This window comes from Larimichthys crocea, unplaced genomic scaffold, assembly GCF_000972845.2.
Source record: "Larimichthys crocea isolate SSNF unplaced genomic scaffold, L_crocea_2.0 scaffold8224, whole genome shotgun sequence".
In the NCBI taxonomy this organism is placed as follows: Eukaryota; Metazoa; Chordata; class Actinopteri; family Sciaenidae; genus Larimichthys; species Larimichthys crocea.
The window spans coordinates 1-18,585 of record NW_020860834.1 but is presented as its reverse complement, the minus strand read 5'-3'; the positions used below and the strand labels follow the sequence as shown (position 1 = coordinate 18,585).

The window sequence follows — 18,585 nt, the reverse complement described above, 5'->3', positions numbered from 1 at the left end:
ACCTTCCTCATTTTTTCTTCCTTTTTACTATTCTAGTTTTTGTTGCTTACCTATTTCATTTTCTCCTTCTTCTCCACCTCCCTTGGACCTACCCTATTCTTTGAAGCCTTTCCCCGTGCAAGGCCATTGCACCCCCGACGCTTTTTTTCCTTTTAACTCTTCTCCAATTTATCTTTCTTCGAGATTCATATCTTCTCTCTACCCTTCTTTTGCTCCGCCCCAGTCATTTATTGCAACAGTCCTCACCACCCATGGCTATGACAGCAGAAAAGCTGAATTCCCTGCCGAGATGTGAAAAACAGTTTAAGGCACTGTTTCCCAGGTGGTCCCGATCCAAGTACTAACCAGGCCGACTCCTGCTAGCTTACGAGATCAGACCCGGATCGGGCACATTACGGTTGGTATGGCCGAAGCTCTGGGGGAGTGAGACGAACGTGAGGAAATACTGTCATATATGCCCCCGCAGTCATCACCACCATGGCTATTTAAGAAGAAAAGCTTTGTTCCGTCGAGATGTGGAAAAAGTTATCAGCACCTGGTATTCCCAGGGGTGTCTCATCCAAGTATAACCAGGCCAGACCTGCTACGCTTCCGAGATCAGACGTGCATCGGGCGCATTCAGGGTTTGTATGGCCGTAAGCCTGGGGAAAGTGAGCCATACGATGTATGCCCAACATCATTCATAACAACATGGCTATTACGAAGAAAAGCTTTTCCCTGCGATAGTTAAAAAAAGCTTACAGCACTGGTATTCCAGGCGGTATCCCATCCAAGTACTAAACCCACCAGGCTGACCCTGCTTCGCTCTACGCGAGATTCAGGAGCATTCCGGGTGGTTGGCCGTAAGACTCTGGGACAGTGAAAATACTGTATCTATGCACGTCAGTCATCACCACCATGGCTATTACAAAAGGAAACGCTTGTTCCCTGCCGTAGATGGAAAAAGCTTACAGCCACCTGCGTCTATTCCAGGAGGTCTCCCATCCAGTACTAAACCAGGCCTGAACCTGCTTAGCTTCCAAAGATCAGACGAGCTCGGGCGCATTCAGGGGTGGTATGGCCTAAGCCTCCATGGAATTGAGGAAATTACTGTATATATGCACGTCAGTTACATCCACCACATGGCTATGAGACGAAAAGCCTTGTTCCTGCCGAGAATTTTGGTGTGGGATAAAAAGCTTACAGCACTGGTATTCCCAGGCGTCCCCATCCAATACTACCAAAAAACCCCCCAAGGCCTGACCCTGCTTCGCTCCGCGGATCAGGCGCCATTCAGGGTGGTATGGCCGTAAGCCTCGGGGAAGTGAGCAAATAGTTATATATGCACGTCAGTCAATCACCCACATGGCTAATTTAAGAAGAAAGGCTTTGTTCCCTGCCGAGGATGTGAAAGCTACAGCACCTGGTATCCAGGCGGTCTCCCATCCAAGTTACTAACAGTCTCACGCCCCTGTTAACTTCCGAGATCAGACGAGATCGGGCACATTTCAGGGTGGTATGGACGTACGCCTCGGGGGGGGAAAGCTGAGAAAAACTGTTCTATATGCCATTAAGTTCCATCACCACCATGGCTATTACAGAAAGAAAAGCTTTTTTTCCCTGCCGAGATTGCTGAAAAAGTTTACAGCACCCGTATTATTCCCAGGCGGTCTCCAATAAAATTACTCCACAGGTCTGACCCTGCTTAGCTTTTAGATCAGACGAGATCGGGCGCCATTCAGGGTCGGTATGGCGTATAAAGCCTACAGGAACAGTTGAGAACATACTGTATATATGCAATCAGTCATCCACAACCATGGTATTGAAGAAGAAAAGTTTTAATTCCTGCCGAGCTGTGAAAAGTTTACAGCACCTGGTATTCCCAGGTGGGCACAGATCCAAGTAATAACCCGGCCTGACCCCTGCATAGCTTCCGAGCTCAGACGATGATCGGTTTCGGCACATTTAAGGGTGGTATGCCGTAAGCCCTCTGGGGGAGTGAGAAATAATGTCTTTCTCTGCACGGCAGTCATCACCCACCATGGTATTTATAGAGAAAGCTTTGTTCCCTGTCGAGATCTTTGAAACAAGCTTACAGCACCTGGTATTTCCCAGGCGGTGTTCCCTCCAAGTACTAACCAGGCAGACCCGCGCTTAGCTTCCGAGATCAACGTGATCGGGAGCATTCAGGTGTTATGGCCGTAAGCTCGGGGAAAGTGAGAAATATGTATGTATGCAACATCAGTCCTTCACACCATGGCTATTACAGAAGAAAAAGCTTGTTCCCTGCCGAGATGTACAAAAGCTTACAAGCACGGTATTCCCAGGCGGTCTCCCAACAAGTACTTAACCAGGCCTCTGACCCTGCCTTAGCTCCGCGATAGGAGCAATCTCTAGGTTGGGTCTGGCCGATACGCCTCTGGGGACAGTGAGAAATACTGTATATATGCACGTCAGTCATCACCCCCTGGCTATTACAAAAAGAAAAGCTTTGTCCCTGCGAGTTGGGAAAAAGCTACAGCACCTGGTATTCCCAGGGAGGTCTTCCCAGCCAAGTTCACTAACCAGGCCTGAACTCTGGTTCTAGCTTCCGAGATTCAGTATGAGATCGGGCGCTATCAGCTGGTGTTATGCCGTAAGCCTCCAGGGGAATTGAGAAACGACTGTATCTATGCCCGTCAGTCATCACCACCATGGCTATTGAGAAGAAACGCTTTGTTCCTGCCAGATGTGAAAAAGCTTACAGCACCTGGTATTCCAGGCGCGGTTCCATCCAAAGTAATAACCAGGCCTGACCATGTTAGCTTCCGGATCCGGACGCGATCGGGCGCATTCAGCGGTGGTCATGGGTCCGTTAAGCCTCTGGGAGAGTGAGAAATACTGTTATATATGCCCGGCAGTCATTCAACCATTGCTATACGAGAAAAGCTGTTCCCTGCGAGATGGTGAAAAACTTACCCACCTTGGTATTCCAGGCGGTCACCCATCCCAAGTACTACACAGCTGGCATGCTTAGATTCTGAGATCAGCCTGAGAATCAGGCGCTTCAGTGGATGGCTGTAAGCCACTGGGGAATGAGAATAGTGTATATATGCACGTCAGTAAAGACCCCATGGCTATTTCAGAAGAAAAGCTTTGTTCCCTGCGAGTGGAACAAGTTATGACCCCTGGTATTCCCAGGTCGGTTCTCCCATCCAAGTAACACCAGGCTGACCCTGCCTTAGCTTCCGAGATAGAAGAGATCTGGCGGCATTCAGTGGTATCACCAAAGCCTCTGGGGAGTGAGAAATAGTCAGGTCATCACCACCATGGCTATGAATGAGAAAAAAGCTTGTTCCCTGCCGATATGTAAAAAAGCTTACAAGCCCACCTGGTTATTCCCAGGCGGTCTACCATCCAAAGTACTAAACAAGCCTGACCTCTTGATTAGCTTCCGAGATCAGGAGGCATTCAGGGTGGGGTGGTATGCCCGAAGCCTCTGGGGAAGTGAGAAATACTGTATATATGTCACGTCAGTCATCCACACCATGGCTATTACAAAAGACCGGATTTGTTCCCTCGCCGAGATGTGAAAAAGCTTACAGGAACTGGTATTCCCAGGGAGGTCTCCCATCCAAGTCCTAACAGGCCCGACCCTGCTTAGCTTTTCCGATATCAGACGAGATCGGGCGCATTCAGGGGGTATGCCGTTAAGCCTCCAGGGGAATTGAGAACATAGTATCTTGCCGTCAGTCATCACCACAATGGCTATTGAAGAAGGAAAAAGCTTTGTTCCTGCCGAGATGTGAAACGCTTTACAGACCTGGTATCCCAGGCGGTCACCCATCCAATATAACAAAAGGCCTGACTGCTTAGCTTCCGAGATCCGGCGCAATTCAGGGTGGTATGGCCGTAAGCCTTGGGGAAGTGAGAAAATACTGGATTATGCACGTCATCATCCACCACCATGGCTATTTAAGAAGGAAACGGCTTTGTGCCATTGCCAGATGTGAAAAAGCTTACAGCACCTGGTATTCCAGGCGGTCTCCCCCATCCAAGTACTAACCAGGCAAGACCCGGCTTAACTTCCGCGATCAGACGAGATCGGGCACATTCAGGGGTGGGATGGCCGTTAAGCCTCGGGGAAATAAACTGAGAAATTACTGTATATATGCACATCCAGTCATCCCACCATGGTATCTCAAGAAAAAAAAGCTTTGTTCCTGCGAGGATTGTGAAAAAGCGTACAGCCCTGTCTACCAGGCGGGTTCTCCCATCATAGTACTCACCAGGTCTGACCCTGCTTAGCTCAGATCAGACGAGGATCTGGGACGCATTCAGGGTGGTATGGCCCTAAGCCACCAGGGAAGTGAGAAATACTGTATATATACACGTCAGTCATCACCACCATGGCTATTGAAGAAGAAAAGCTTTGTTCCCTACCGAGATGTGAAAAAGCTTACAGCACCTGGTATTCCCAGGTGGTCTACCATCCAAGCACTAACCAGGCCTGACTCTGCTTAGACTAACCAGGCCTGCCCTGCTTAGCTTCCGAGATCAGACGAGATCGGGCGCATTCAGGGTGGTATGGCCGTAAGCCCTGGGGAGTGAGAAATACTGTAATAGTCACGTCAGTCATCACCACCATGGCTAATGAAGAAGAAAAGCTTTGTTCCCTGCCGAGATGTGAAAAAGCTTACAGCACCTGGTATTCCCAGGCGGTCACCCATCCAAGTACTAACCAGGCCTGACCCTGCTAGCTTCCGAGATCAGACGAGATCGGGCGCATTGAGGTGGTATGGCCGTAAGCCCTGGGGATTGAGAAATACTGTATATAGCACGTCAGTCACACACCACATGGCTATTAGAAGAAAAGCTTTGTTCCCTGCCGAGATGTGAAAAAGCTTACAGCACCTGGTATTCCCAGGCGGTCTCCCATCCAAGTACTAACCAGGCCTGACCCTGCTTAGCTTCCGAGATCAGACGAGATCGGGCGCATTCAGGGTGGTATGGCCGTAAGCCTCTGGGGAAGTGAGAAATACTGTATATATGCACGTCAGTCATCACCACCATGGCTATTGAAGAAGAAAAGCTTTGTTCCCTGCCGAGATGTGAAAAACCATACAGCACCTGGTGTTCCCAGGCGGTCACCCATCCAAGTACTAACCAGGCCTGACCCTGCTAGCTCCGAGATCAGACGAGATCGGGCGCATTCAGGTGGTATGGCCGTAAGCCCTGGGGAAGTGAGAAATACGTATATATGCACGTCAGTCACCCACCATGCTATTAAAGAAGAAAAGCTTTGTTCCTGCCGAGATGTGAAAAAGCTTACAGCACCTGGTATTCCCAGGCGGTCTCCCATCCAAGTACTAACCAGGCCTGACCCTGCTTAGCTTCCGAGATCAGACGAGATCGGGCGCATTCAGGGTGGTATGGCCGTAAGCCTCTGGGAAGTGAGAAATACTGTATATATGCACGTCAGTCATCACCACCATGGCTATTGAAGAAGAAAGCTTTTGTCCCTGCCGAGATGTAAAAAGCTACAGCACCTGGTTTCCCAGGCGGTCTCCCATCCAAGACTAACCAGGCCGGACCCTGCTAGCTTCCGAGATCAGACGAGATCGGGCGCATTCAGGGTGGTATGGCCGTAACTCTGGGGAATTGAGAAACTAATATGCATCAGTCACCACACCATGGCTATTAAGAAGAAAAGCTTTTTCCCTGCCGAGATGTGAAAAAGCTTACAGCACCTGGTATTCCAGGCGGCCCCATCCAAGTACTAACCAGGCCTGACCCTGCTTAGCTCCGAGATCAGACGAGATCGGCGCATTCAGGGTGGTATGGCCGTAAGCCTCGGGGAAGTGAGAAAACTGTATATATGCACGTCAGTCATCACCACATGGCTATTGAAGAAGAAAGCTTTGTTCCCTGCCGAGATGTGAAAAAGCTTACACACCTGGTATTCCAGGCGGTCTCCCTACCAGATACTAACCAGGCCTACCTGCTTAGCTCTCGAGATCAGACAGATCGGGCGCATCAGGGTGGTATGGCGTAGCCCTGGGGAAGTGAGAAATACTGTATTAATGCACGTCAGTCATCACCACCATGGCTATTGAAGAAGAAAAGCTTTGTTCCTGCCGAGATGTGAAAAAGCTTACAGCACCGGTATTCCCAGGCGGTTCCATCCAAGTAACTAACCAGGCCGACCCTGCTTAGCTCCGAGATCAGACGAGATGGCGCATTCAGGGTGGTATGGCCGTAAGCCTCTGGGAAGGAGAAATACTGTATATATGCACGTCAGTCATCACCACCATGGCTATTGAAGAAGAAAAGCTTTGTTCCCTCGAGATGTGAAAAAGCTTACAGCACCTGGATTCCAGCGGTCCCATCAAGTACTAACCGGCCTGACCCTGCTTAGCTTCTCAGACGAGATGGGCACATTCAGGGTGGTATGGCCGTAAGCTCTGGGGTGAGAAAACTGTATATATGCACGTCAGTCATCACCACCATGGCTATTGAAGAAGAAAAGCTTTGTTCCCTGCCGAGATGTGAAAAAGCTTCAGACACCTGGTATTCCAGGCGGTCTCCCATCCAAGTACTAACCAGGCCTAACCGCTTAGCTTCCGAGATCAGACGAGATCGGCGCATTCAGGGTGGTATGGCGTGCCCTGGGGAAGTGAGAAATACTGTATATATGCACGTCATCATCACCACCATGGCTATTAAAGAGAAAAGCTGTTCCCTGCCGAGATGTGAAAAATTACAGCACCTGGTATTCCCAGGCGGTCTCCCATCAAGACTAACCGGCCTGACCCTGCTTAGCTTCCGAGATCAGACGAGATGGGCGCATTCAGGGTGGATGGCCGTAAGCCTCGGGGGAGTGAGAAATCTGTATATATGCACGCAGTCATCACCACCATGGCTATGAAAAAGAAAAGCTTTGTTCCCTGCCGAGATGTGAAAAAGCTTACAGCACCTGGTATTCCAGGCGGTCTCCCATCCAAGTACTAACCAGGCCTGACCCTGCTTAGCTTCGAGATCAGACGAGACGGGCGCATTCAGGGTGTATGGCGTAAGCTCTGGAAGTGAGAAATACTGTATATATGCATGTCAGTCACCACCATGGCTATTAAAGAAGAAAAGCTTTGTTCCCTGCCGAGATGTGAAAAAGCTTACAGCACCTGGTATTCCCAGGCGGTCTCCCATCCAAGTACTAACCAGGCCTGACCCGCTGTTAGCTTCGATAGACGAGATCGGGAGCATTCAGGGTAGTATGGCCGTAAGCCTCTGGGAAAGTGAGAAATACTGTATATATGCACGTCAGTCATCACCACCATGGTATTGAAGAAGAAAAGCTTGTTCCCTGCCGAGATGTGAAAAAGCTTACAGCACTGGTATTCCCAGGCGGTCTCCCATCCAAGTACTAACCAGGCCTGACCCGCTTAGCTTCCGAGATCAGACGAGATCGGGCGCATTCAGGGTGGTATGGCCGTAAGCCTCTGGGGAAGTGAGAAATACTGTATATATGCACGTCAGTCATCACCACCATGGCTATTACAGAAGAAAAGCTTTGTTCCCTGCCGAGATGTGAAAAAGCTTACAGCACCTGGTATTCCCAGGCGGTCTCCCATCCAAGTACTAACCAGGCCTGACCCTGCTTAGCTTCCGAGATCAGACGAGATCGGGCGCATTCAGGGTGGTATGGCCGTAAGCCCTGGGGAGTGAAGAATACTGTATAATGCACGCAGTCATCACCACCATGGCTATGAAAGAAAAGCTTTTTTCCCTGCCGAGATGTGAAAAAGCTACAGCACCTGGTATCCAGGCGGTCTCCCATCCAAGTACTAACCAGGCCTGACCCTGCTTAGCTTCCGAGATCAGACGAGATCGGGGCATTCAGGGTGGTATGGCCGTAAGCCTGGGGGAGTGAGAAATACTGTATATATGCACGTCAGTCATCACCACCATGGCTATGAAAAGAAAAGCTTTTTTCCCTGCCGAGATGTGAAAAGCTTACAGCACCTGGTATCCCAGGCGGTCTCCATCCTTACTAACCAGGCCTGACCCTGCTTAGCTTCCGAGATCAGACGAGATCGGCGCATTCAGGGTGGTATGGCCGTAAGCCTCTGGGGAGTGAGAAATACTGTATATAGCACGCAGCATCACCACCATGGCTATGAAGAAGAAAAGCTTTGTTCCCTGCCGAGATGTGAAAAAGCTTACACACCTGGTATTCCCAGGCGGTCCCCACAAGTACAACCAGGCCTGACCCTGCTAGCTTCCGAGATCAGACGAGATCGGGCGCATTCAGGGTGGTATGGCCGTAAGCCCTGGGGAGTGAGAAATACTGTATATATGCACGCAGTCATCACCACCATGGATTGAAGAAGAAAAGCTTTGTTCCCTGCCGAGATGTGAAAAAGCTTACAACTGGTTTCCCAGGCGGTCCTCCCATCCAAGTACTAACCAGGCCTGACCCTGCTTAGCTTCCGAGATCAGACGAGATCGGCGCATGAGGTGGTATGGCCGTAAGCCCTGGGGAATGAGAAATACTGTAATAATGCACGTCAGTCACACCACCATGGCTATTTAAGAAGAAAAGCTTGTTCCCTGCCGAGATGTGAAAAAGCTTACAGCACCTGGTATTCCCAGGCGGTCTCCCATCCAAGTACTAACCAGGCCTGACCTGCTTAGCTCCGAGATCAGACGAGATCGGGAGCATTCAGGGTAGTATGGCCGTAAGCCTCTGGGAAAGTGAGAAATACTGTATATATGCACGCATCATCACCATGGCTATTGAAGAAGAAAGCTTGTTCCCTGCCGAGATGTGAAAAAGCTACAGCACCGGTATTCCCAGGCGGTTCCCATCCAAGTACTAACCAGGCCTGACCCTGCTTAGCTTCCGAGATCAGACGAGATCGGCGCATTCAGGGTGGTATGGCCGTAAGCCTCTGGGAGATAGAAATACTGTAATATGCACGTCAGTCATCACCACCAGGCTTTGAAGAAGAAAAGCTTTGTTCCCTGCCGAGATGTGAAAAAGCTTACAGCACCTGGATTCCCAGGCGGTCTCCCATCAAGTACTAACCGGCCTGACCCTGCTTAGCTTCCGAGATCAGACGAGATAGGGCGCATTCAGGGTGGTATGGCCGTAAGCCTGGGGAGTGAGAAATACTGTATATATGCACGTCAGTCATCACCACCATGGCTATTGAAGAAGAAAAGCTTTGTTCCCTGCCGAGATGTGAAAAAGCTTACAACACCTGGTATTCCTAGGCGGTCTCCCATCCAAGTACTAACCAGGCCTACCCTGTTAGCTTCCGAGATCAGACGAGATCGGGCGCATTCAGGGTGGTATGGCGTGGCCCTGGGGAAGTGAGAAATACTGTATATATGCACGTCATCATCACCACCATGGCTATTAAAGAGAAAGCTTGTTTCCTGCCGAGATGTGAAAAAGCTTACAGCACCTGGTATTCCCAGGCGGTTCCCATCAAGTACTAACCGGCCTGACCCTGCTTAGCTTCCGAGATCAGACGAGATGGGCGCATTCAGGGGGGTATGGCCGTAAGCCTCTGGGGAGTGAGAAATCTGTATATATGCACGAGTCATCACCACCATGGCTATGAAAAAGAAAAGCTTGTTCCCTGCCGAGATGTGAAAAAGCTTACAGCACCTGGTATTCCAGCGGTCCCCATCCAAGTACTAACCAGGCCGACCCTGCTTAGCTTCCGAGATCAGACGAGATCGGGCGCATCAGGGTGGTATGGCGTAAGCTCTGGAAGTGAGAAATACTGTATATATGCAGGTCAGTCATCACCACCATGGCTATTAAAGAAAGAAAGCTTTGTTCCCTGCCGAGATGTGAAAAAGCTTACAGCACCGGGTATTCCCAGGCGGTCTCCCATCCAAGTACAACCAGGCCTGACCCTGTTAGCTTCAGATAGACGAGATCGGGGCATTCAGGGTGTATGGCCGTAAGCCTCTGGGAAGTGAGAAATACTGTATATATGCACGTCAGTCATCACCACCATGGGTATTGAAGAAGAAAAGCTTTGTTCCCTGCCGAGATGTGAAAAAGCTTACAGCACTGGTATCCCGGCGGTCCCCCAAGTACTAACCAGGCCTGACCCGTAGCTTCGAGATAGACGAGATCGGGCGCATTCAGGGTGGTATGGCCGTAAGCCTCTGGGGGAGTGAGAAATACTGTATATATGCACGGCAGTCATCACCACCATGGCTAATGAACAAGAAAAGCTTTTTTCCCTGCCGAGATGTGAAAAAGCTTACAGCACCTGGTATTCCCAGGCGGTCTCCCATCCAAGTACTAACCAGGCCTGACCGCTTAGCTTCCGAGATCAGACGAGATCGGGCGCATTCAGGTGGTATGGCCGTAAGCCTCTGGGGAGTGAGAAATACTGTATATATGCACGGCAGTCATCACCACCATGGCTAATGAAGAAGAAAAGCTTTTTTCCCTGCCGAGATGTGAAAAAGCTTACAGCACCTGGTATTCCCAGGCGGTCTCCCATCCAAGTACTAACCAGGCCTGACCCTGCTTAGCTTCCGAGATCAGACGAGATCGGGCGCATTCAGGGTGGTATGGCCGTAAGCCTCTGGGGAGTGGAGAAATACTGTATATATGCACGCAGTCATCACCACCATGGCAATGAAAAGAAAAGCTTTTTTCCCTGCCGAGATGTGAAACATTGTCTGTAAGTAAGATGTATTAAAAAGCTTACAGCACCTGGTATTCCCAGGCGGTCTCCCATCCAAGTACTAACCAGGCCAGACCCTGCTTAGCTTCCGAGATCAGACGTGATCGGGCGCATTCAGGGTGGTATGGCCGTAAGCCTCGGGGAAAGTGAGAAATACTGTATGTATGCACATCAGTCATCACCACCATGGCTATTACAGAAGAAAAGCTTTGTTCCCTGCCGAGATGTGAAAAAGCTTACAGCACCTGGTATTCCCAGGCGGTCTCCCATCCAAGTACTAACCCGGCCTGATGCTGCTTAGCTTCCGAGATCAGAGGAGATCGGGCGCATTCAGGGTGGTATGGCCGTAAGCCTCTGGGGAATTGAGAAATACTGTATATATGCACGTCAGTCAACCCACCATGGCTACTTAAGAAGAACAGCTTTATTCCCTGCCGAGATTGAAAAAGATTACAGCCACCGTGGGATTCCAGGCAGTCTCCCATCCAAGTCGACCATGCCTGACCCTGCTTAACTCCGAGATCAGACACGATCGGGCACATTCAAGGTTGGTATGGCCGTAAGCCCTCCGGGGAGAGGGGGGGGGGGGGGGGGGGGGGGGGGGGGGGGGGGGGGGTGAAATTACTGTTATATATGCACTTCAGTCATCACCACCAGGGCTATAAAAAAGGAAAAGCTTTGTTCCAGCCGAGAGGTGAAAAAAATTACAGCACCTGTATTCCCAGGCGGTGTCCCATTTGAAGTACTGACTGGCGCTTACCCTGCGTAGCTTCCGAGAAATCAGACGAGATAGGGGCACATGTCAGGTGGTAGGGCGTAAGCCTATGGGGGAGGGAGGAAATACTGTATTATGCACGGCAGTCATCACCACCATGGCTTCGTAAAGAAGAAAAGCTTTGGTTCCCTGCACGAGATGTGAAAAAGCTTACCACCTGGATTCCTAGGCGGTCTCCACATCCAAGTACTAACCAGGCCTGACCCTGCCTAGCTTCCAGGAAAGCAGACGAGATCGGGAGCAATGGCAGGGTGGTATGGCCGAAGCCTCTGGGAAAGTGAAAATACTGTAGATGCCACGTCAGTCCATCACCACCATGGCTATGAAGAAGAAAAGCTTTTGTTCCCTGCCGAGATGTGAAAAAGCTTACAACACCCGTTATCTAGGCGGAGCCTCCAATCCCAGTACTAACGCAGCCTACCATTCTTAGCTTCCGAGATCAGACGAGATCGGGGCGGCATTCAGGTGGGTATGGCAGATTTAGCCACTGGGGAAGTGAGAAATACTGTATTAATGCCGTCAGTCCATCACCACCATGGCTATGAAGAAGAAAAGCTTTTGTTACTGATGCGAGATGTGAAAAAGCTTACAGGCCCCGGTATTCCCGGCGGTGCCCATCCAAGTACTAACCAGGCATGCCCTGCTTAGCTTTCGAATCAGACAACATCGGGCCCCCGCATTCCAGGTGGGATGGCCAGAAGCCTCGGGGAAAGTGTGAAATACTGCATATAGGCCATCAGCTCACCAACATGGCTTATTAAAGAAGAAAAGCTTGTTCCCTGCCGAGTTTGAAAAAGCTTACAGCACCTGGGATTTCCTAGGGCGGTCCCTCCCATCCAGTACTAACCAAGCATGACCCTGCTGAGCTTCCGAGATCGGCGAGATTGGACGCATTCAGTTGGGTAATGGGCCGTAAGCCACGGGGGAAGTGAGAAATACGGGTTATATGCTGTCATCATCACCACCATGGCTATGTGAAGAAAGAAAAGCTTTGTTCGCTGCCGAGATGTGAAAAAGCCTTCAGCAACCGGTATTCACGCGGTCCCTCCATCCAAGTACTAACGCAGGCCTTACCCTGCTTAGCTTCCGAGATCAGACGAGACGGGAGCATCAGGGTGGTATGGCCGTAAGCCTCCGGGGAAGGTGAGAAAATACTGATAGACATGCACGTCAGTCATCACCACCATGGCTATTAAGAAGAAGGCTTTGTTCCCTGCCGAGATGTGAAAAGCGTACAGCACCTGGTATCCCAAGGCGGAAAGTCGACCATCCAAGTTACTAACCAGGCCTGACCCTTCTTACTTCCGAGAGCAGACAAGATCGGGCACATTCAAGGTGGTATGCGTAAGCCTCCTGGGGGAAAAGTGAAGAAAATACTTTAATATATGCACGATCAAGTCCATCACCACCATGGCGATTAAAAAAGAAAGCTTTGTTCCCCGGCCGAATGTGGGAAAAAACTTACAAGCACCTGGTATCTCCCAGGCGTGTCACCATTGAAGTACTTACCTGGCCTAACCCTGCGTAGCTTCCGAGATCAGACGAGATAGGGCACATCAGGGTGGGATTGGCCGTAAGCCTCTGGGGGAGTTGAGAAATACGTATATATGCACGGCTTCATCACCACCCATGGCTAGTAAAGAAGAAAAGCGTGTTCCCTGCCAGATGTGAAAAGCTTACAGCACCGGGTATGCCTAGGCGGTCTCCCATCCAAGTACTAACCAGGCCTGACCCTGCTTAGCTTCAGAAAATTATCAAGACGAGATCAGGATCATTCCAGGTGGGTATGGCCGTAAGCCTCTGGGAAAGTGAGAAATACTGTATATAGCACGTCAGTTCATCACCACCATGGCTAAGTGAAAGAAGGAAAGCTTTGTTCCCTGCCGAGATGTTGAAAAGGCATACCGCACCTGGTATTCCAGGCCGGTCTCGCCATCCAAGTACTAACCAGGCCTGAAACCTGCTTAGTTTCCGAGATCATACGATATCGGGTGCATTGAAGGTGGTATGGCCGGTAAGGCCACTGGGTAAGTTGAGAATACTGTATATATGCGCGTCAGTCAACACCACCAATGGCTATTTAGAAGAAAAGCTTTATTCCTGCCGAAGGTGAAAAAAAGATTACAGCACCTGTATATTCCAGCGGTCTCCCATCCAAGTACTAACCAGCTGGAACCCTGCCTTAGCTTTCCGAGATCAGACGGATCGGGCGCATTCATGGTGGTATGGCCGTAAGCCTCTGGGAAAGGGAGAAATACTGTATAATATGTAACGTCAAGTCATCCCAGCCCCCCCACCCATGGCATTGAAGAAGAAAAGGCTTTGTTCCTGCCGAGATTGAAAGGCATACAGCACCTGGTATTCCGCCAGGCGGTCTCCCATCCAAGTACTAACCAGCCTGACCCTGCTTAGCTTCCGAGATCAGACGAGATCGGGCGCATTAAGGGTGGTATGGCCGTAAGCCTCGGGAATGAGAAATACTTATAATGCACGTCAGTCATCACACCATGGCTATTGAAGAAGAAAAGCTTTGTTCCCTGCCGAGATGTGAAAAAGCTTACAGCACCTGGTATTCCAAGGCGGTCTCCCATCCAAGTACTAACCAGGCCTGACCCTGTTTAGCTTCCGAGATCAGAAGAGATCGGGCACATTCAGGGTGATATGGCCGTAAGCCTCTGGGGAAGTGAGAAATACTGTATATATGCATGTCAGTCATCACCACCATGGCTATTGAAGAAGAAAAGCTTGTTCCCTGCCGAGATTAAAAAGCTACAGCACCTGGTATTCCCAGGCGGTCCCCATCCAAGTACTAACCAGGCCACCCTGCTTAGCTTCCGAGATCAGACGAGATCGGCGCATTCAGGTGGTATGGCCGTAAGCTCTGGGAAAGTGAGAAATACTGTATATATGCACGTCAGTCACACACCATGGCTATTACAGAAGAAAAGCTTTGTTCCCTGCCGAGATGTGAAAAAGCTTACAGCACCTGGTATTCCCAGGAGGTCTCCCATCCAAGTACTAACCAGGCCTGACCTGCTTAGCTTCCGAGATCAGACGAGATCGGGCGCATTCAGGGTGGTATGGCCTAAGCCTCGGGAGTGAGAAATACTGTATATATAGCACAGTCAGTCATCACCACCATGGCTATGAAGAAAAAGCTTTGTTCCCTGCCGAATGTGAAAAAGCTCAGCACACTGGTATTCCAAGGCGGTCTCCCATCCAAGTACTAACCAGGCCTGACCTCTTAGCTCCGAGATCAGACGAGATGGGCGCATTCAGGTGGTATGGCCGTAAGCCTCTGGGGAAGTGAGAAATACTGTATATATGCACGTCAGTCATCACCACCATGGCTATTGAAGAAGAAAAGCTTTGTTCCCTGCCGAGATGTGAAAAAGCTTACAGCACCTGGTATTCCCAGGCGGTCTCCCATCCAAGTACTAACCAGGCCTGACCCTGCTTAGCTTCCGAGATCAACAGATCGGGCGCATTCAGGGTGGTATGGCGTAAGCTCGGGGAAGTGAGAAATACTGTATATATAGCACGTCAGTCATCACCACCATGGCTATAAAGAAGAAAAGCTTTGTTCCCTGCCGAGATGTGAAAAGCTACAGCAACTTGGTCCCAGGCGGTCTCCCATCCAAGTACTAACCAGGCTGACCCTGCTTAGCTTCAGATCAGACGAGATCGGGCGCATTCAGGGTGGTATGGCCGTAAGCCTCTGGGGACGTGAGAAATACGTCAGTCATCACCACCATGGCTATTGAAGAAGAAAAGCTTTGTTCCCTGCCGAGATGTGAAAAAGCTTACAGCACCTGGTATTCCCAGGCGGTCTCCCATCCAAGTACTAACAGGCTGACCCTGCTTCTTTCCGAGATCAGACGCATCAAGGTGGTATGGCGTAAGCCTCGGGAGTGAGAAATACTGTATATAGGCACGTAGTCATCACCACCATGGCTATTGAAGAAGAAAAGCTTTGTTCCCTGCCAGATGTGAAAAAGCTTACAGCACCTGGTATTCCAGCGGTCTCCCATCCAAGTACTAACCAGGCCTGACCCTGCTTAGCTTCGAGATCAGACAAGATGGGCGCATTCAGGTGGTATGCCGTAACCTCTGGGAAGTGAGAAATACTGTATATAGGCACGTCAGTCATCCACCATGGCTTTTAGAGAAGAAAAGCTTTGTTCCCTGCCGAGATGTGAAAAAGCTTACAGCACCTGGTATCCCAGGGGTCTCCCCATCCAAGTACTAACCAGGCCTGACCTGCTTAGCTCCGAGATCAGACGAGATCGGGCGAATCAGGTGGTATGGCCGTAAGCCTCTGGGGAAGTGAGAAATACTGTCAGTCATCACCACCAGGGCTATTGAAGAAGAAAAGCTTTGTTCCTGCCGAGATGTGAAAAAGCTTACAGCACCTGGTATTCCAGGCGGTCCCATCCAAGTACTAACCAGGCCTGACCCTGCTTAGCTTCCGAGATCAGACGATGATCGCAATGTGGTATGGCGTAAGCCTCCGGGGAAGTGAGAATACTGTATATATGCACGTCAGTCATCACCACCATGGCTATTGAAGAAGAAAAGCTTTGTTCCTGCCGAGATGTGAAAAAGCTTAACAGCACCTGGTATTCCAGGCGGTCTCCCATCCAAGTACTAACCAGGCCTGACCCTGCTTAGCTTCCGAGATCAGACGAGATCGGGCGCATTCAGGGTGGTATGGCCGTAAGCCTCTGGGGAAGTGAGAAATACTGTATATATGCACGTCAGTCATCACCACCATGGCTATTAGAGAAGAAAAGCTTTGTTCCCTGCCGAGATGTGAAAAAGCTTACAGCACCTGGTATTCCCAGGCGGTCTCCCATCCAAGTACTAACCAGGCCTGACCCTGCTTAGCTTCCGAGATCAGACGAGATCGGCGCATTCAGGTGGTATCCGTAAGCCTCTGGGGAAGTGAGAAATACGTATATATGCACGTCATCATCACCATGGCTATTAAGAAGAAAAGCTTTGTTCCCTGCCGAGATGTGAAAAGCTTACAGCACCTGGTATTCCCAGGCGGTCTCCCATCCAAGTACTAACCAGGCCTGACCCTGCTTAGCTTCCGAGATCAGACGAGATCGGGCGCATTCAGGTGGTATGGCCGTAAGCCTCTGGGGAAGTGAGAAATACTGTATATATGCACGTCAGTCATCACCACCATGGCTATAAGAAGAAAAGCTTTGTTCCCTGCCGAGATGTGAAAAAGCTTACAGCACCTGGTATTCCCAGGCGGTCTCCCATCCAAGTACTAACCAGGTGACCCTGCTTAGCTTCGATCAGACGAGATCGGGCGCATTCAGGGTGGTATGGCCGTAAGCCTCTGGGGGCGTGAGAAATACGTCAGTCCATCACCACCATGGCTATGAAGAAGAAAGCTTGGTTCCCTCCGAGATGTGAAAAAGCTTACAGCACCTGGTATTCCCAGGCGTCCCATCCAAGTATAACCAGGCCTGACCTGCTTAGCTTCCGAGATCAGACGCATTCAGGTGGTATGCGTAAGCCCGGGGGAAGTGAGAAATACTGTATATAGCACGTCAGTCATCACCACCATGGCTATGAAGAAGAAAAGCTTTGTTTCCTGCCCATGATAGATGTGAAAAAGCTTACAGCACCTGGTATTCCCAGGCGGTCTCCCATCCAAGTACTAACCAGGCCTGACCGCTTACTTCGTGAGATCAGACGAGATGGGGCGCATCAGGTGGTATGCCGTAAGCCTCTGGGGAAGGTGAAAATACTGTATATATGCAGTCAGTCACCCACCATGGCTATTAGAGAAGAAAAGCTTTGTTCCCTGCCGAGATGGAAAAAGCTTACAGCACCTGGTACCCAGGCGGTCTCCCATCCAAGTACTAACCAGGCCTAACCCTGCTTAGCTGTCAGATCAGACGAGATCGGGCGCATTCAGGGTGGTATGGCCGTAAGCCTCTGGGGAAGTGAGAAATACTGTATATATGCACGTCAGTCATCACCACCATGGCTATTTAGAAGAAAGGCTTTGTTCCCTGCCGAGATGTGAAAAAGCTTACAGCACCTGGTATTCCCAGGCGGTCTCCCATCCAAGTACTAACCAGGCCAGACCCTGCTTAGCTTCCGAGATCAGACGATGTGGGCGCATCAAGGTGGTATGGCGGTAAGCCCTGGGGAATTGAGAAATACTGTATATATGCACGTCAGTCATCACCACATGGCTATTTGAAGAAGAAAAGCTTTGTTCCCTGCGAGATGTGAAAAGCTTACAGCACCTGGTATTCCCAGGCGGCCTCCCATCCAAGTACTAACCAGGCTGACCTGCTTAGCTTCGAGATCAGGACGGCATTCAGGGTGGTATGGCCGTAAGCCTCTGGGGAAGTGAGAAATACTGTATATATGCACGTCAGTCATCACCACCATGGCTATTACAGAAGAAAAGCTTTGTTCCCTGCGAGATGTGAAAAAGCTTACAGCACCTGTATTCCCAGGGGTCTCCCATCCAAGTCTAACCAGGCTGACCTGCTTAGCTTCCGAGATCAGACGAGATCGGGCGCATTCAGGGTGGTATGGCCGTAAGCCTCTGGGAAGTGAGAAATACTGTATATATGCACGTCAGTCATCACCACCATGGCTAATGAAGAAGAAAAGCTTTTTTCCCTGCCGAGATGTGAAAAAGCTTACAGCACCTGGTATTCCCAGGCGGTCTCCCATCCAAGTACTAACCAGGCCTGACCCTGCTTAGCTTCCGAGATCAGACGAGATCGGGCCATTCAGGTGGTATGGGTAAGCCTCTGGAAAGTGAGAAATACTGTAATAGGCACTCCAGTCATCACCACCATGGCTATTGAAGAAGAAAAGCTTTGTTCCCTGCCGAGATGTGAAAAAGCTTACAGCACCTGGTATTCCCAGGCGGTCTCCCATCCAAGTACTAACCAGGCCTGACCCTGCTTAGCTTCCGAGATCAGACAAGATCGGGCGCATTCAGGGTGGTATGGCCGTAAGCCTCTGGGGGAGTGAGAAATACTGTATATATGCACGGCAGTCATCACCACCATGGCTAATGAAGAAGAAAAGCTTTGTTCCCTGCCGAGATGTGAAAAAGCTTACAGCACCTGGTATTCCCAGGCGGGG

The 18,585-nt window shown here is 50.2% G+C and overlaps 12 non-coding genes and 27 pseudogenes across 12 annotated transcripts; all 39 read right to left on the bottom strand.

Annotated features, from left to right (window-relative positions):
- Nucleotides 1-2,068: 2,068 nt before the first annotated feature.
- LOC113745537 (uncharacterized) lies at nucleotides 2,069-2,186 on the bottom strand (annotated as a pseudogene).
- A 2,228-nt stretch (nucleotides 2,187-4,414) lies between these two features.
- LOC113745516 (uncharacterized) lies at nucleotides 4,415-4,557 on the bottom strand (annotated as a pseudogene).
- Nucleotides 4,558-4,651: 94 nt separating this feature from the next.
- On the bottom strand, nucleotides 4,652-4,768 carry LOC113745513 (uncharacterized; annotated as a pseudogene).
- Nucleotides 4,769-4,860: 92 nt separating this feature from the next.
- LOC113745534 (5S ribosomal RNA) lies at nucleotides 4,861-4,979 on the bottom strand. Its single transcript, XR_003462171.1, has one exon. It is a non-coding gene; the product is annotated as a 5S ribosomal RNA (ribosomal RNA).
- Nucleotides 4,980-5,076: 97 nt separating this feature from the next.
- Nucleotides 5,077-5,192, bottom strand: LOC113745528 (uncharacterized; annotated as a pseudogene).
- Nucleotides 5,193-5,283: 91 nt separating this feature from the next.
- Nucleotides 5,284-5,402, bottom strand: LOC113745523 (5S ribosomal RNA). Its single transcript, XR_003462170.1, has one exon. It is a non-coding gene; the product is annotated as a 5S ribosomal RNA (ribosomal RNA).
- Nucleotides 5,403-5,495: 93 nt separating this feature from the next.
- Nucleotides 5,496-5,611, bottom strand: LOC113745517 (uncharacterized; annotated as a pseudogene).
- An 85-nt stretch (nucleotides 5,612-5,696) lies between these two features.
- LOC113745519 (uncharacterized) lies at nucleotides 5,697-5,810 on the bottom strand (annotated as a pseudogene).
- Nucleotides 5,811-7,127: 1,317 nt separating this feature from the next.
- Nucleotides 7,128-7,243, bottom strand: LOC113745536 (uncharacterized; annotated as a pseudogene).
- A 95-nt stretch (nucleotides 7,244-7,338) lies between these two features.
- Nucleotides 7,339-7,455, bottom strand: LOC113745506 (5S ribosomal RNA). The gene has a single exon (XR_003462166.1). It is a non-coding gene; the product is annotated as a 5S ribosomal RNA (ribosomal RNA).
- A 97-nt stretch (nucleotides 7,456-7,552) lies between these two features.
- LOC113745512 (5S ribosomal RNA) lies at nucleotides 7,553-7,671 on the bottom strand. Its single transcript, XR_003462169.1, has one exon. It is a non-coding gene; the product is annotated as a 5S ribosomal RNA (ribosomal RNA).
- Nucleotides 7,672-7,760: 89 nt separating this feature from the next.
- LOC113745521 (uncharacterized) lies at nucleotides 7,761-7,876 on the bottom strand (annotated as a pseudogene).
- Nucleotides 7,877-7,968: 92 nt separating this feature from the next.
- Nucleotides 7,969-8,082, bottom strand: LOC113745525 (uncharacterized; annotated as a pseudogene).
- Nucleotides 8,083-8,174: 92 nt separating this feature from the next.
- LOC113745533 (uncharacterized) lies at nucleotides 8,175-8,287 on the bottom strand (annotated as a pseudogene).
- A 298-nt stretch (nucleotides 8,288-8,585) lies between these two features.
- Nucleotides 8,586-8,702, bottom strand: LOC113745507 (5S ribosomal RNA). Its single transcript, XR_003462167.1, has one exon. It is a non-coding gene; the product is annotated as a 5S ribosomal RNA (ribosomal RNA).
- An 89-nt stretch (nucleotides 8,703-8,791) lies between these two features.
- On the bottom strand, nucleotides 8,792-8,907 carry LOC113745520 (uncharacterized; annotated as a pseudogene).
- Nucleotides 8,908-8,999: 92 nt separating this feature from the next.
- On the bottom strand, nucleotides 9,000-9,115 carry LOC113745511 (uncharacterized; annotated as a pseudogene).
- Nucleotides 9,116-9,209: 94 nt separating this feature from the next.
- Nucleotides 9,210-9,325, bottom strand: LOC113745530 (uncharacterized; annotated as a pseudogene).
- A 91-nt stretch (nucleotides 9,326-9,416) lies between these two features.
- Nucleotides 9,417-9,531, bottom strand: LOC113745529 (uncharacterized; annotated as a pseudogene).
- Nucleotides 9,532-9,622: 91 nt separating this feature from the next.
- Nucleotides 9,623-9,735, bottom strand: LOC113745535 (uncharacterized; annotated as a pseudogene).
- A 506-nt stretch (nucleotides 9,736-10,241) lies between these two features.
- Nucleotides 10,242-10,357, bottom strand: LOC113745508 (5S ribosomal RNA). Its single transcript, XR_003462168.1, has one exon. It is a non-coding gene; the product is annotated as a 5S ribosomal RNA (ribosomal RNA).
- A 96-nt stretch (nucleotides 10,358-10,453) lies between these two features.
- Nucleotides 10,454-10,572, bottom strand: LOC113745501 (5S ribosomal RNA). The gene has a single exon (XR_003462161.1). It is a non-coding gene; the product is annotated as a 5S ribosomal RNA (ribosomal RNA).
- Nucleotides 10,573-10,693: 121 nt separating this feature from the next.
- Nucleotides 10,694-10,812, bottom strand: LOC113745539 (5S ribosomal RNA). The gene has a single exon (XR_003462172.1). It is a non-coding gene; the product is annotated as a 5S ribosomal RNA (ribosomal RNA).
- Nucleotides 10,813-10,909: 97 nt separating this feature from the next.
- On the bottom strand, nucleotides 10,910-11,028 carry LOC113745504 (5S ribosomal RNA). The gene has a single exon (XR_003462164.1). It is a non-coding gene; the product is annotated as a 5S ribosomal RNA (ribosomal RNA).
- A 2,766-nt stretch (nucleotides 11,029-13,794) lies between these two features.
- LOC113745515 (uncharacterized) lies at nucleotides 13,795-13,914 on the bottom strand (annotated as a pseudogene).
- Nucleotides 13,915-14,005: 91 nt separating this feature from the next.
- Nucleotides 14,006-14,124, bottom strand: LOC113745505 (5S ribosomal RNA). Its single transcript, XR_003462165.1, has one exon. It is a non-coding gene; the product is annotated as a 5S ribosomal RNA (ribosomal RNA).
- A 93-nt stretch (nucleotides 14,125-14,217) lies between these two features.
- LOC113745532 (uncharacterized) lies at nucleotides 14,218-14,331 on the bottom strand (annotated as a pseudogene).
- A 94-nt stretch (nucleotides 14,332-14,425) lies between these two features.
- On the bottom strand, nucleotides 14,426-14,542 carry LOC113745510 (uncharacterized; annotated as a pseudogene).
- Nucleotides 14,543-14,844: 302 nt separating this feature from the next.
- LOC113745514 (uncharacterized) lies at nucleotides 14,845-14,960 on the bottom strand (annotated as a pseudogene).
- A 693-nt stretch (nucleotides 14,961-15,653) lies between these two features.
- On the bottom strand, nucleotides 15,654-15,767 carry LOC113745538 (uncharacterized; annotated as a pseudogene).
- A 288-nt stretch (nucleotides 15,768-16,055) lies between these two features.
- On the bottom strand, nucleotides 16,056-16,173 carry LOC113745509 (uncharacterized; annotated as a pseudogene).
- Nucleotides 16,174-16,270: 97 nt separating this feature from the next.
- LOC113745522 (uncharacterized) lies at nucleotides 16,271-16,385 on the bottom strand (annotated as a pseudogene).
- A 90-nt stretch (nucleotides 16,386-16,475) lies between these two features.
- LOC113745503 (5S ribosomal RNA) lies at nucleotides 16,476-16,593 on the bottom strand. Its single transcript, XR_003462163.1, has one exon. It is a non-coding gene; the product is annotated as a 5S ribosomal RNA (ribosomal RNA).
- A 95-nt stretch (nucleotides 16,594-16,688) lies between these two features.
- LOC113745524 (uncharacterized) lies at nucleotides 16,689-16,802 on the bottom strand (annotated as a pseudogene).
- Nucleotides 16,803-17,291: 489 nt separating this feature from the next.
- LOC113745518 (uncharacterized) lies at nucleotides 17,292-17,407 on the bottom strand (annotated as a pseudogene).
- Nucleotides 17,408-17,503: 96 nt separating this feature from the next.
- LOC113745531 (uncharacterized) lies at nucleotides 17,504-17,620 on the bottom strand (annotated as a pseudogene).
- A 298-nt stretch (nucleotides 17,621-17,918) lies between these two features.
- On the bottom strand, nucleotides 17,919-18,032 carry LOC113745526 (uncharacterized; annotated as a pseudogene).
- A 96-nt stretch (nucleotides 18,033-18,128) lies between these two features.
- LOC113745527 (uncharacterized) lies at nucleotides 18,129-18,243 on the bottom strand (annotated as a pseudogene).
- Nucleotides 18,244-18,338: 95 nt separating this feature from the next.
- Nucleotides 18,339-18,457, bottom strand: LOC113745502 (5S ribosomal RNA). The gene has a single exon (XR_003462162.1). It is a non-coding gene; the product is annotated as a 5S ribosomal RNA (ribosomal RNA).
- Nucleotides 18,458-18,585: the final 128 nt, after the last annotated feature.